Below are 16,703 nucleotides of genomic sequence, written 5' to 3'. Positions count from 1 at the left end.
CATTTTTCAATTTTATTTTCAGGGTTTAATTATATGGTCTATAATTTTGATAACAACTGTGTCTTAGTCTTTAGCTGAACGCCCTCTTTTCTTGTTTTTTTGTTACTGTTACTCATGCCAACAAGAAATTTAAAAATCATATTGTTTTAACTAATTATAATAGGAAGGGGTGGGGTACTATTTAAGATAGCTTTTTCTGTAGACCCACATAACAAAAATCATAATTAGCAATTGATTAAGCTCTAGTCATGATATTAAAATTAACATTTTTTGGTTTAGTGTCATGCTTAGCCTCTGAAAATTGATTTCAATGTTTTCCGATGTTTCTAACTTGAAAGTTCTGAACTCTTGAGATTACACCATATTGACCCTCCTATAAAGCTAAACCCTGTATATAACAATTATGATTTCATCTAGTTTTGAATAGCCTAGCCGACTAACCTTACCCACACTGTGTAGTACTGTTCTCATGGTATTGTGGTTGACTTTTGTTAGTACAAAGTAGTATTATACTCACTGGAAATTCGAGAATTATCTTCTCTCAAATCTTGATATTTAAAAATTTGAGTATTTTTATCTTGTTGGCTAGAATTTAGACTGATGCGTGTGAGATTTGGCGCATGAATTATTTGAACAAAATGGATTAATGCTGGGTTTACTGGGACTGAAAGATGTGTGATATTCAACAACCATGCTTGCTATGAACTACAGCAACTATGGAAATAATTATAATTGCATTTCAATATCATGATGACTAAGCTGGTGTCTTGTAATAAATTAGGTTTTACACATAAAACACCATAGATATAGCATGTTTCAGTCAGTTCTACTAGTTCAATTAAATATGACATGAAGCCAAGTAGTGTTTTTATAATTTTAGTCTCCATTCTTCTGATTTGAGATTCTGACGCTTGTTGCCAATGTTTTTGTAGTTCTACCTGCGAAATGATAAAAAGTTATTTTTACCTGTAAAATTACAATTTAAGTATATGTATTGAATAATACTTAAATTGTTCTATATACTCGAAGAAGAGATAGAGATAAGGTTTGAGTGATCAAAAAAGATACGTGTATGCAGGGACAAAAACACTCCAGATAACCTAATCGCAAACCAAGAAAACCTCTGTAGTCATAAAAGTCGAAGAAACTGTAGAAATTTCAAGCGATTGGCAGTAGTCGAGAGTTGCTATAATTCATAATGCTTTGGTAGATATGAATTACTAAATAATTTTTCAGCAAGCTTAGCTTTTGAACCATGATACAGATACATGCAAAATAATTAAGCTCTCAGTATACACATTAATATGCTAGTTAGCAACAAATTTGTGTGCAGCATTAGCAAAATCAATGACTAAATTTGCTTGATAGTTCTCCAATGTGCTGTGGGACACCTTTTGTATCTTGCAAGCTTTAGCTTTCAGAGCCAAACATTACCCAGTTCAAGAACTGAAGGTCATAATCTAGTAGCTAGCATTATTTAAACATCCATTTGTGTATAGCTGAGTGTATGGCATTATGTAATAGCGTGGCTGGTGATTGTTTAGTTCAGAGAAATGGCTAATCCCATCAGCCACTGTCAACACCTCGCTGGCACTTGTTTACATGCGTGTCTTTGTCTAACTTGTGATGTACTGACTAACTTATCTTGGTCAACATGAATGCATGCTCACCATCAATTGTCTTTTTTTTCTGTAGATTCTGCAATCGTGTTTCGTAATGATGCTATGATGCCTGACTTGCTTTTGGTTGCAGGTATGTACTGACAAGATAAAACAGTGTGACTCCTATTTCAATTTTATTTTCAGGGTTTAATTATATGGTCTATAATTTTGATAACAACTGTGTCTTAGTCTTTAGCTGAATGCCCTCTTTTCTTGTTATTTTGTTACTGTTACTCATGCCAACAAGAAATTTAAAAATCATATTGTTTTAACTAATTATAATAGGAAAGGGTGGAGTACTATTTAAGATAGCATTTTCTGTAGACCCACATAACAAAAATCATAATTAGCAATCAATATAGCTCTGTTCATGACATTAAAATGAAAATTTTTGTAGTTTAGTGTCATGCTTAGCCTCTGAACATTGATTTCAATGTTTTCCAATGTTTCCAACTTGAAAGTTTTGAACTCTTGAGATTACACCATACTGACCCTCTTATAAAGCTAAACCCTGTATATAACAATTATGATTTCATCTAGTTTTTAATAGCCTAGCCGACTAACCTTACCCACACTGTGTATTACTGTTCTCATGGTATTTTGGTTGACTTTTGTTAGTAAAAAGTAGTATTATACTCACTGGAAATTTGGGAGTTATCTTCTCTCAAATCTTGATATTTAAAAGTTTGAGTATTTTTATCTTGTTGGCTAGAATTTTGACTGCTGAGTTTGAGATTTGGCACAAGAACTCTTTGAGCAGAATGTATGAGTGCTGGGTTTACTCCACTTGAAAGATGTGCAATATTCAGCAACTATGCTTGCTATGGACTAATGCAACTCGGGAAATAATTATAGTTGCATTTAAATATCACGCTGACTATGCTGGTGTCATGTATTAAGTTAGGTTTTACAAAAAAAAAACACCGGAGATGTAGCATGTTTCAGTCAGTTCAACTTGTTCAATTAAAATGACATAGAATGGTGTAGTGTTTTTATAATTTTAGTCTCCAATCTTCTGATTTGAGATTATCACGCTTGTTGTCAATGTTTTTGTAGTTGTACCTGCAAAACAAAAGAAAATTATTTTTCATTTGTTTTTACAATTTAGGTATAAGGAACAATACTAAGCAAAACAGTAAATAATGCAGTATCTCATCAATGTTAGCCCTCTGAACCCTCACAGCTGGTATTACGGAATTGCGTAGGCTGTGGCAGAAACCTTAATGGCGGAATACAGGCTTCCATATGGTTCTGTTTACTAAATATGTTTTTAAGCAACAGCAAAAACTAATAAAATTAATTCTTTCGCAGGATGTTAGATTCTAAATTTCACTTCCATTTGTAACATTTTTCACTTATCTTTATCTACTTCTTTCATTATAATAACACATTTTATTAGAATGATATCGCGAAACAATCAATATGACTCATTCGTTGGTAGGTCATAAATGACTGTGATACAAATGTGGAATTTTATGGTAATAAATATAAATTTCCAGTATATTTTGAGTCATGAAAGGATGATGAGTGTGCTATGGATGAATATTATCTGTAAATGTTTAATGAGTGTTTAAAATCGTGCGAACTTTTATAGTTTTAGCCCGAATAAGGGTGACATACTGTTTTTTTCTGTTTGATGACATCTGCTGTAGGTTGTCCGACTTTTTGTACTGCTGTTTCACCAAATAACATTGCATTGTTAGCACGTTTAGCTATATTTGGTAAAAAATTAATAACTTCGGATTGCTGGACATATTGTCTAGGTTTACTGACACGCATTGATTAGATCGAGCAAGGATCAACGGGTTAAAACTCGGTTTCGTATCATGGATTTTTACAAGTTTGTATTTATGTTTAACAACTATGATATTATCTTACATGTATTTACATAGCATTGTCTAATTTATTTGAAAATTAGAGCTTTAACTAGCAAATGTGGTTGCTGTCTAATGACACAGGCTTGGGTAATATTTCATACCAAGGGTTAGTACAAAGCCATTTGCATAGCTATTCATCCATAACATCTCGTGTATTGATTTTCATTTGACCAGCACTTTATGTATTTCTATATCAAATTCATTGACATACACACTGGTGGTGACTCACGGTTCTTTCATCTATATAGGCCTGGGCGGTCATCAAGGTCCTCTTCCTTGCATTGTCTTCCGGAAGATTTTGGCGATGAGTAGATCATAAATGTCAGTTGAACGCTTCTTCCCTGTCATTAGACACGTACCCAACCTAATTTTGAACAGCTGGTAAGTCATCATTGACTACTTGACTTGATGGGCTTTGTACTTAATGACCTCCCATATACTCTCAACACATTAGTCATAACTTATAATAAACTTTCATGGGTAGCAAAATCGTAAATGATACAGAATTAGAAGCGAACACGAGTCAATGCACAAACCGGCTATAGGAAATCAATTGATTCTTCAGAAGATTGCGTCAGTCTACTCCAAACCTTCAAAATAAATATATTGATATATATATAAATATATATAACAATAACCAATAAATAGATTTAAGAATTCAAGCAATTTATGTTTACACAAATTCTGTACCATTCACTATCTCACTACCCACTTTCGCCTTGAAATTCTAGAAAATTAGAGATGCGAGCTTGCAAGGGGGTTTTTGATGTATCACTAAATGCCCAAAGATGCGTAAGGCCAGTTACGGAAACTACATCACTTGGTTTTCCCGTCAGGTCTGCTTCAGATTTGTTTTAAAAAGGTTGGCTGAAAATGAGAGTATAAGCAAATCGAGAAGTTTCCAGCCAGGAAGAGATGATTTAAAAATTAAAATGAAGAAAAAATAAAATTAGCTCTAATATAAGATCAGAACGTTTTTTTTCAAGAATGTTTTATTAAGCTGAATTCAGTTATATTAAATTTATACTTTAAGTTTGTTTATGCGATGCCACAAAAGTGTAGCGTACCAAGCGTGTTGCATCAGGTCTCTCTCTCTCTCTCACAATCATTAGTTCTATGATTCTCTGAAAGGTAAGAACTCCATACGGTATGCTACTGTATGGACTGCTGCATACTGCCACTACTCAAAATTATGTTGTACATAATACTGCTACATTTTAATGCAGACCATAACCTTTACATAGGTATTTGTAGCCTTGGGGGCATGGGTATAGAGCATGAATAGATAAAATCATGTATTTTTTCATTGTAATATCTCTTATTGGTAGTTTTTTAGAGGATGGCAACACAATAATTTATCTTTAGTTAATTTATATAAAAAACATTTTTGAGATAGGACTTTAAGAAAATTAACTTGCGAGCTTTTGTCCCAGAATGCATTTTGCTCTCATATCAGACATGACTGTACAGTAGGCGCTGCTAAAATGAGATGATCAGTTCTAGGAACGTTTACATGATAAGGATTTTTCATTATAAGAATGTTAACATACATGTAAATTGTCTAAACCATTTCAGGACCTTTCCAAACTCGCTCATGTGAGAATCCGACTTAAATTCTTTTGAATGTATTGGCGGTGCCTTAACTGTATTATTGGTTTTCATCGACAACTTTTCATGATCAACCTCATTGGTTTAATAGACCATGATTGTGGTAATTTGACAATAATTTGATGAAGAGCGCATAGTTTGACGCGACAGCGACTTACAACAATTGACTAAGAAAAAATAGTTTCACTATAAAAAAGCGATAGTACCTTTTCGTCATCTATTCGTTCTTAAGAGCTCAAGATTGCAACTCCAACTCGTGACATTCAGATGCACCGACCAATAGCCTTAAAGTATTTATCAACAATTGCACTGCTATATGTACCTATTCTCTGTTCCGTTGTCACTTCAGACAAATTATCACAAGAGTCAGAATGTCAAGGAAATTGTATGTATTATATGTATAATGCTTTATGTACAGTGTTGGGAAAAAATCTTTGTCTGCCTGTTTAAGTAAGTGTAGCACTGCAATAAATTCATCATAATTTGAAATATTTTGCACCGCATACATAAAACCCTGTATCAAAACAATCCTAATGAGCTGAAAAATAGAAATAACTAGATTTTAAAATTGCCAAATATCTTTCATTGTATCAACCGCTGCCTACTAATTCACACTGCATACCAGAAAATATGTCATCGCAAATTTCGTTATTATCTCTTCTTTAATTATTTTCTAAATTGAAAATAACAGTCTTGTACTGTTATGGGCCCAGAAAAAAGCCATTGGGGTTGTTTTGCATTTTAATATTTTATCTGGTAGCCTTTGCAGACTATAACCATTCTGCAGCCTTAGGCATGCTGTGAACAAGCCTCACGAGCGCTTGAGTGTTCATAATCTGAAACCAGCAATCATGTTGGACAGCTGGTTTTTCAAACGCCTTGATCGTGGTAGATCTTTGGTGGTTTGATGCTGCATTCATTTCTTTACCACTTAATTTTCTTTAGATTGAAATACTCTAAGCTTCTTCACTATTTTTCTATTGCTCAGATTGCCCATCGTATGCAGGCGAATGATGAGGTCGTTGACACATTTCTTATCCATGGTTGATGTTGACGCTGGTATGAATTCTGGGATCTCTAGCTGTTCATCTTTTAACAAGCAAAACTGTAAACCTTTGCTGCACATGCTGTCCAACAGGATTTCTATTGTTGTGATAATATTCCACTTAAAAATTAATAATGTCATATTGCGTTTGAAAATGAGTTGATAAGCACTGATTCACATTGATTGGCCTATAAATGATTATTGATCCCTGATTAACCGTAATTTTATTACTGATGGTGTCAACAAGATCTAATGTTAATTTACTTTTAAATGATGCATGGTTTGTCAGGGTTCAATCCCTCTACATGACTACTACAACAAATTTACCTAAAATGGGCAGTGAGGTTTGAGGTGGACAAATACTTTCTGACATCACTGTATGTCGCTTTCTTTTCTCGCAGGTGTGGCGAGACAGACTAACACTCAAATCAAACTTTAGAACTCGCCCAATGATACACTTTAAGTTATATGGAGTTTTTTACGCGGTACAAAGCAAAAACTTCACAAAATTGCCCGACTTTTTCTAGAATTTATGCTATAGGAGGTATACATTATAGGAGCATATACTTTACTCTAAAAGACCATGTGAGTTTGTGAGGTACAAATATCATGTTTAAAGATGTAGTTGCGTCAAAATTTAAGTTGATCTTAAAAGAAAGAATTTTTTTTCTCTATCAGTTGATATGTTGTTTGTTGTGTTACGCGATCGCATTGCCAAGATATTTGAAGATTAAAACCGAAAAAATCTGATCGCCGTAAAAACGCTCAGGCCACAAAAACGTGCCCAGCCTCGCCAAAAATGATGTCACGCGTTTGGCAACCTGTCTCTATCTCTCGTATTCACATCGGCTATTTGCGATAAAAGTCTAGTCTAACGCGGCTCTATTGGCATATATCTTATTTTGTATTTGCTCATGTTGGCTAGAATAAAATTTTTAATCCTGCTACAGATGCATTATTATGAATGTTTCAAAGGCCTCAAATAACGAAAATTGAAAATTTGTTCTACTCACTTTCTCCAAATGTTGTTTAAACATTTGGGTACCGACTACCAATTCTACCGGTCTACGGTAATTCTGTCAAGTCACTTTATGTAGAACGCGGTCTTTGTATCAGCAGTTTTGCAGCTACCCATACAAACGATATACAGCCTCCCATAAGCCCCGCCCACATTATGTCGCCTATTACATATTGCCTACGTACTAGTTTCTTACTAGTAGCAATGATATACAGCTGTATACATTGCTGTATATCATTGTTAGTAGTGTTCTTACCGAATACTAAATTAGTAAAATAAGCAAGCCACCTCTTTGAAAAGAATATAGACAGGGATAGAGTTTTAAGGATGAGAAGTCTGCTGCAAACTGGATTTGAACTCACATTCTCCAGTTCTGCGGACACCCATATACCATATCCGATTCACTACAATATTCTGCAAATCATGTTTTGCATTATCTTCAACAATATTATTTTATTATATAATTTTTACAAGCAAAAATATTTTCATCTCGGCATAAAGCTTTTATTAAAAATATTCATCAAATCGTGGCCACTCACATACTATTAGCTGATACAATAAGACAAATTCATCTACTGCAACAAACTCAAACAAAACATCATCCAGCACGCATTCAAGTCTCGCTCTCTCCTTTATGGCAGTTTCCACACTGACAAAGCTTCTTCGGCTGGTGGGACGACATAAACATTCTGTAATCAGTAAAACAAGTAAATGTAAACAAAGTAGATGCAATTAATATGTCATTCTACAGCGTATCTATTGACAGCTTCCAAATTGGGAGTTGAATAGATTGCGAGTGTAATTTTAAAAACGAATAAACATTTAATAAAGGCACAAGTACGCCAAGCCAACGATTCGAAGCTTTGGTTCTGGAAATTAAAGATTTGCAATGATCAATCGATTTTACCCACTTCCTACGAGTGAAAATAATTTGTAATCATGACTCTAATTTACCAAAGAAAATTCGAAAAAATATTATAGCTAGGTAAAACGGCAGATAAGCTATGAAACGATGATTGGAGATAGCAAAGAATTATCATTTTATTAATTAGTATATGTATTTATGACTATAAAAAATATTACATTTACTAAAGTATAGAAGACTCTAAGTTAATTTACCTCTATTCTGTCTTCTTCTGCAGCAAAACGCTGCTGACGCCTGTCAGCTTTGGCCATAGGCTGTCTACTCTAATATTTTACGTAAAGTTGCTCAGAAAACTCTGAGTAGCGGTCGCTCGAACTTGAAGCCATTTTAAAACTATGTATAACTTAGTAATTGTTGAAACGCGTTGAATCAGAAACAATGAGAAAGTATTCTCTATGATGAGAATCTGCGAGATCACAGACAACGCGTTTTACTAGTGATAACATTTATTACGGCCTATATAAAAATTTCGCACGCATGATTGGCTAACGAATCGACCTCATTTTTATCGCTCGTGGTTTCGTTTCAGATAACAAGCTTGTGACGTCACGAAATTGGCACCCGCTGGAACGTGAGCTTTTTAACAGAGGGCCTCATTCAAACGCATATATCTCTGGACAGGGTTGGTCTACAAAGACAAAAATGGCATCAAATTGTAGCTGATGTTTTAGCCTTTTATGGGTCCTAATTTCATTTTTGACGCAACTACATCTTTAAATTGTGAAATAGCTCCCATGTAGGATACTTTTGCTCCCTCATCACTAATTGAACTTGAAAGTTTATTGTTTATTATCTAATTTTTATCACTTTTAGCCTTGCTTGTCCTCTAGCGCAAAGCCGACCTATTGCTCCTAGATGTGACTCTGGCACTTATGGAATAAAAGTGCAAGCTGAGTTATCAGTAAAGATTTTGACAGAACTGTTCATGAAGTGAGTGTGAGAGTGCTTTAATTTCAATGCTGTAGTTTATCCCATTTTCTTTCCACTTAACATGGAATGTTTGATTAGTACGATATTTTAGGCAGTTTGAGGCCGCTTGTTTTTGGGACAATGTTTAATTATGACTGCTGATGTACTGGCGGTTAAGACATTTGAAAAGCTGATAATGGTGTTTTTATAAAACCCCGACAACAAATTCAGAGTAATTTTTTGCTTTGTAGCATATTTGACTCAATAGAACAAGTCTTATCGCTGAAGCATTCTCTTAAGGTGAAAACAAATTAGGCGATAATTAGAGCGATATTGCGTTAGAGCTAATCTGCGTTAAAATTCACTCAGCGTGTTCATGCAGAGCGATAAAGCTAGAATTTCTCTACACAACTTTATTGCTAACGAGATGCATTTCGATTGGTTAGTTCTTACCAGAATGTAATTTTATGGCGGGTAATTATTTCTTACCGATGTTCAACAACGTACATCAGCTCCAATTTTCTATTTTGTTACGAACCATCTTCAGAACGAACACTCAATTGTTCATGGATTTAATAATAGCACTCCCAGTTCTGTCCATCATAACAAAATTTTTAAAAAAACCGAGTTGAAAACCAACATCCGGATTCAATCGTTGCGCCGGTTGACCATCTTGAGAATGGTAAATATTTAATATATTAAATATGAAAAACCACTTCAAAATAGAATATGTATAAAAAATTGTAAAAACAATACAGCTAAAAATACAAGAATCGTTTTTCTTTTGTCTTCTTGTAGTGTAGGCAGTGTACACTCTTTGAAAGGGCGATAGGTTTAATAACAAATGTGGAGGTTGTTTATGTTGTAGCCTAGACGACGACATTTTGACTGGCCTAAATTTATCAACAACTCCGAAAAAACTAATGATACAGACTTTTATTGGCAGTTTGTGAGCGTGCCCATTATATCATTTGCTAGTAAATCGCTCAAGTGTGTTTATGCACGCACCAGCGATATCTTCGCCCTCATGACGCTTGCAATAAAATCGCCTAGTGTGTTTGGACCTTAAAAGCTCCTTGCTATATTTTCACAAAAGGCGAATATACCTAAACCTATACATATACTGATAAGGTAACTTACCTCCTCAAATAGAGTTGGCGTTCATTAAAAGATGGGGCTCGATTTTCAAAGCAATCTCCTGATGTGGTCCCAAATAGCGGTGCCAATCAAATCAAGGTGCATTCAAATATAGGTTTAACGGTAGCTCACTTTCAACATTTTTTCCAATACCAAATTGAAGGTGGTCAGAGACTCTGTGCATAAAGTCCTCATCAACTTATTTTTTATACAATGTTAAAATCTTTGTTCTTTTGTAGAAGTTGTTTAATCTGGAGAACGAAGATGAGCTCACCACGCAGAACTATTGTTCTTTAATCATGTTCTCACAGAACTAATCATATTGGCCTACAAGTGTTTTGAAAAACTGAAGGGTAAGTTGATGAGTCCTCTACTTTTTGTAGTCCTAATCTTCTGATAATTAAATTGGGCTTTGATGACTAAAGTGAGCTCTGGAGACTGCAGTCATTACATTGGGTAGTTGGCTACACTAAAATACTATAGCACTGCCAATCCGCAAAAACAGTAAAACAATAGTTATGAAGCAAAATAACCATGTATGGAGTGGCATGTACAATTGATATTTAAATTGTACAAATACAATATCAAAGTATTAAACTATTAACCATTTTTTAAAGATTGAATGTATTTCTTAATGAGTGTAGTCTGGGTTTTCCGAATGGAAAAAGTCTAAAACACAATCAGATTTTGGTCTAGTCCATTAACTGAGTGCATACAACAGGCTGCGCAGTGCAGCTCAGCACAATGTACGCTTATAACCAAGAGCAATGCGCTAAAAAATATTTGTACAAAACATTTCTTATTAGTGAGTAGGCAATTAGTTAGCCGGTCATATGTGTACCTAATAGGAAAAAACCAATCGCCATCCTGCATCTAACTAATAGAAAACATGTTAACAGCCAACAGCGACCAAAGTTTTTTGAGAATCATTATTTTTGTTTTTAGAGTTTATTATTGCAATAAACAGCTGTGTTAGACCTTTACAGCTACCAAGGTTTTAGAAATGGGCAATAAATAAACCTTTGGAAAATGGACTACTGATTGCTACCTATTGTATCAGCAAAAGAGGATGAGAACCTGACCAAGCTCAAACTGCAACACACTTTTTAGATTTTTTGTTGGTAACATTAAGCGTAAAACCTTTTGCTGATTAATGTGTATGTTAAAAAACTCTGATAGGCGGTGTGGTTCATAAATAGGGTCATCTTAATCTGAGGGCACACTTCACTGGTGAAAATTAGGTTTTTAATAAGAGCCATCACATGTAGGACAAATTAATGTACCAAAGTCTGTTCTATTCTAATAAAAAGTGTATTACGTTATTCGATAGAAAAATGATATGGTAATGATACTACCACTACCAGGTACAATAGCCTTTTAGCTTTTACTTTGAAACAATTTTTATTTACCCTTTATGGCCACAATGTTTGCACTTTAATTCTGGAATTGTCTGTTTGTGTAATAATGTTCTATCTACCAATCTTTCATACAAATAAAAGTGTCCTCAAGAACCCTGGCCATCATTTTTAGCTGTTTTTTTATGAAATCTAGAGGCATTTGAAACATTCTCTCTTCCAACAGCGTCCATAATTTTTTAACCTTGTCTTAGCATTTTACAACATATTGAAGGGTAAAGTAACAATTGGTTCAAAACTTCATGAACTTGTAGTGTGGCTCTTACTCTGTTTTTTTTTTACACTAAGCCTGCTTATAAAAATGCTGATGAAATGCAGTTGCATTTAAGTTCTGCATAAATTGTCTAAATTGTTTTTTATCACGGCTTCATTAACAAATTAAAGACTTGGTAAATTTTGATCTTGCAGCCATTTTTCCTAATTGTGCACGCAGTATGATGCTCAATTACAACAAGGCATGAAGTAAATGTAATACGAAGCAGTTTTTGCACTGATTTCTTATGTCTTATTTTTATGTTGAAGCTGTTTCAGTGTGAACTCTTAAACTACCAATAGTACAGCTCGTTTGGCAATGTGTTTCTGTATGGCCAAGTGCTGCATGATGCGGCTTTAGCAAGCTTTTGTACAAATTGTTTCCGATTACTGATTAATTAGTAAATTATCTTATTACATCTATACCTGATTGAAAAAAGCTATTATTTGCATATGTTGAGCAATTAAGAATGCGTTTACAACCTGAGCATAGTTTTGCTTTGCAAAAACTTGTTTTATGAAATCTTCTTACTGATGACCAGTAATTTCAGAAGCAATACAGCCATAAATGGTTACTAACTTCAGATCTATAGACTGAGCAACTTTATTGAGCAATAGTACTAATGAGAGTATTTATGTTCATCAGATTAATTAACATGTAAACTAATAATATTCATAAATCATCCGACTAGAGTTTTGTGCTTACCTCACAGTAATTTCAAAATGGACGAAAAGTGGTCCCTCTCACTCGACAACTCGTTTGTAATATTTTTGGAGGCATGAACTAACATAAAAACTTATGCTGACCAACTTGCTATAAAAATATTGTTAATAAACAATTGGGGTGTAAAGTTATAACCATTTATACACTCTTTTAGAAATTAAGTTTCACGAAACACTTATGTCGCGGTAGAGAGATCCATTTGGTAGTAAAGGAGTTGAAGTTATCAGCAGGTAGATCATATGGGTTGCGGTCACAGAAACCATGGTTAAGTCGCAAATCACAAAGTTGAGTTATTCGACTTTGAAGTTGCACCAACTGAACTTATAATATTGGTAAATTTTGTAACCTGTAGGTCTGGACCAATCAAAGAGTGATCTTTCTGAATCTGAAGTCAGTTTAGCCAATAAAAGTATTTTACCATCGAAAAAAAACTTAAAACCGTTGCTATGCTAAACAAGAAGTACTGAAAAATGGTGTCCGCTAAAAATAATTGTTTCTTTTTTGCCGACTTTTAAGGTAACTTTGACATTTTGGATGCTTGTAATGAGTACTTTGGTATTCCAACTGATGTCAAAAGCAGTGAAAGTAAAGGGAGTTGTGGTGATATTTTCCTAACGATTCTTACAAGATTACTACAATATTTAATAATAAGAATAATTATTCAATTTTTATGAAATTATAATCAGATTTAGTTATGAGAATAATTATTCGAGTTTGCAAGGTCGAAGTATATAGTGACCGATGGTGTGCAATATGTTACTGTTGTTAATTTTCTAAAGATTTGGTTGATGATTTGGGTGTGCCCAATATCGCGATACAATCAAGCTGTTTTTAATATCTGCAAAAATAAGTAATACACTTTCTTATAAATATACAGCTATTTCTTTGACAACCAGCTAAAATCTGTTTAGATTTTTAAATTCAGCATAGTTTTTTGGATCCAAGTACAGAAATCTAGATAAATATCACAATATCTTGATATTGGTTGCTATGTCGTTTTGAAATGTAAACAAAACTTTACATTGGTTTTCGTTTCTCAAACTTTAATACCAGTTTTCTTGGAACTATGTTTTTGCAGTAATGGTAAACGTGCTTCAGTTTTTTGACCATATAATCTGCTGTAATTAGGCTAGAATCAAAATTTTGTTTGCTAAATCTTGTAATCCCGACTTACCATGAATTATGTGATCATGACACATATTAATAGTTAATGCACTGTTTGGAACTTATAGTGCTATTGTAGAACTACAATAAAAAATATGTCATCACTAACAGAAATTAACTACAAGTTTTGATTTTGTATAGGTGTCTTGTTTTCTATTACAGATTTTAATGTGTTTGCAGGACAAAATGACGCAACTGCAAGAGGTTTATTATAGAATTTATTTCAAATTATGTTCTTATGATAGAACTTTCCGTAACAAACTTTCATTTGGCTAATACTTGTATCCATTTTTGACTAAAATAATTCGAACCAATTTGTTTCACTCCTACTACCTGCCCTAAATTGGTGCAAATGGTCATCAGAAATGTGCTTTCTTTGCGCTGCTAAAATGGCCCATTAAATGTACTTTAATTTGATGAAAACTCAAATATTGGTTAATTATTGGCCTTTCCAAAATACCGTAAAATACTCATCTGATTTGCATGTACGACTTAGCTGCCCAAGTTGTCAATGCATGGTACTGGAGCTTGTTATCATTTTGCTTGTTGAAGGTTGACTTGCAACAAAATTTCATTACGGTTATTTGGTATCAAAAGATTCACCATGGCTTACTCTGCTGTGTTGTGGGTGCAAAATATGGAGAACTGTGATTACAAGCTCTTAAAAGCTAAAAAAGAAACAGGTAAACTCTGTGATCCCGAAACCGCCGTAGATTGGAATCAATTCATTTCTCTGACATAGTAAAATGATTTGGTTATTGTTTTGACACGTGATCTTCTCACATGAATTGTAAGTTCCGTAAAAGGCTCAATATAAAACTTCTTGTAGCACTAATTTATGACATAAACTTTGGGTTTCGCCAAAGAGCTCTTACCAAATATAGATGCTCGCTAGTTTACAATTTTGTTTTGGGTTGATCTAATCGTCTAGTCGCAATCTGATCATGTGACCCATGCTTCCTGCCAAACAGCGCGCATAATTTCCCCAGCATTTTTTGACTATCACAGGTGACCAACAGGCTTGTCATGCTTATCAGATGATGATATGCATTCCTTCGAGCTAAGGTCAAAAATTAAACCATTTTTTACGGTAGGTTTTGAGATATCAGTGCTCAAAGTGACATCAATACAGTGATGAGGAAACAGATGCTTGAGGACAATAGACATCGTTTCATTGAATGCGTGAAGTGTAATTGTGAAAATATTTGAATGAATGAGGTTGCATGAAAGTGTAAACAGAAGCCATCTTGTTGAGCTACGTTCCATTTGACCCATGTTTGGAACGGGATTCTAATCTTCGGCAATTTCGTGATGGCGGCGATTAACTTTTCGCTTTTGAGCTTTTAAGAGCATGTTATCACATTTCTACATATATTGCACATGCAACACAACAGAGTAAGACATGGTGAATTTTTTGATACCAAATAACTGTAGCGTGAATTTTGTTGCAAGTCAACCATTAAGCATTAGTAATCTTTTAGAAAAATGACAAGATTTTCTTTTGGAAACATACCATTCAAGCAACAACGGTATGCGAGTGCCACTGTACGTAATTTTGATTAATATTCTTAAACTTCATAATCATTCTTAGTATTGACTAAGTATTATTGCTTTTTAGTTTGTGTATTTTCTTATGTAATTATTATCTGTGAATGTTTAGCTGAAGCTTGTGCAGAGCTGTCATCAACAACAATTTAGTTGAATGTCATTTACTAGTTATTCCGTTTTACAAATTGGACTATGCCTTGTGAAATAACTGCTTTATTTTAATTGTGTATACAGCTCCTATTCACCCTTGCATGTTTATAGTTGTCATGTTCTAGCATTCTGGTTGCCTGTCCACTGACGATAGCACTTGTACAGACTATATGTAAGCATAGTGTCTGGGATAGGAATTGAAACTCACAGTTAAAACCTATGGTGACCAGCTCTAAACTTTACTTTGCAATAGTATCTAAAAGCCAAGTCCAGATCAGGGTCAGACTACTGACTATCAATTTTACGAATGAGTAATTGCTTTTGAAATACCACTTCAATATTTGAAGTCCTTTTTTTTAATAGAATATGAATAAGTTTTTACATTGCTTAACTCGCGTTCTTCTTTTGCCTACAAATCACAATGGTGACAAATATCAAAGCTGGGATTGAGAGTCATAAGCTAAAATATCAGATGCACTTCTGCTTGCTCAGTTTTTTTCCTTTTTTTGCAGCAAGCAATGAGCTTTCAATTGATTAGCTATGAAAAGAGTTTAATTTAAATCGGAAAATCATTCATTCAAAAAATGTGATATTTCTATTTTGTTATTACTAATTGCAGGGTGTTGCTATAACATGTTCTGCACCCACTCTGGGGCTAGACAAGTTATCTAAAGAATTGGCAATTCAAGGTTACAAAAGCTTACATATTTGGGGAGGTTTCTGGTCAGAGGAGAGCGGACAAAGGAACTTAGTGAAGGTAAATTAGGGTGTCAAAACACCAAAATATTGAGTGACATAGAATGAACCTTGGTGAAAAACAATATTTTTTTAGATGTATTTTACAAATATTGAGATGAAAAATTTTGTGCTAGTCCGAAAATTTCAATAATATGTATTTGGACGATGTATCTAATAGTATGCAACAAGCTATAGCTTTTTTAACTCTGAATGACACTCGTATTGCTTAACTTGCATTTTTGTACCATTTACAATCTCTGTTTGTGAGAAATGTACCTTTTGTTCCAAATCCTGTTCGGCCTGTCATAGCTGTTTTTTGCAGTCACCATTCAATTTTCGGGATTAACGGGGACCAGGGTCTTTTGTGGACAGTGAAAACCCACAAAATAAAAAGTAATGTTTTTAAGTATATACATAAATAAGCCAAACTTTGAGGCCAAGACACTTGCATTGTTTCATAAGCATAATGTATTTGTTTCCTATGTGAAAAGTAAACTTAAGTTCCTTTCATTGACTTTTAGGTCATATTCTA

At 34.1% G+C, this 16,703-nt stretch overlaps 1 long non-coding RNA gene across 1 annotated transcript; it reads left to right on the top strand.

The window, feature by feature from the left end:
- The first annotated feature begins 1,690 nt into the window (after positions 1-1,690).
- Positions 1,691-16,082, top strand: LOC137394909 (uncharacterized). Its single transcript, XR_010978405.1, has 5 exons — positions 1,691-1,752; positions 3,787-3,919; positions 8,948-9,064; positions 10,420-10,533; positions 16,053-16,082. It is a non-coding gene; the product is annotated as an uncharacterized lncRNA (long non-coding RNA).
- Positions 16,083-16,703: the final 621 nt, after the last annotated feature.

The sequence above is a fragment of the Watersipora subatra genome, chromosome 4, assembly GCF_963576615.1.
Source record: "Watersipora subatra chromosome 4, tzWatSuba1.1, whole genome shotgun sequence".
Lineage (NCBI taxonomy): Eukaryota > Metazoa > Bryozoa > Gymnolaemata > Cheilostomatida > Watersiporidae > Watersipora > Watersipora subatra.
This window is presented reverse-complemented; position numbering and strand designations above follow the sequence as displayed.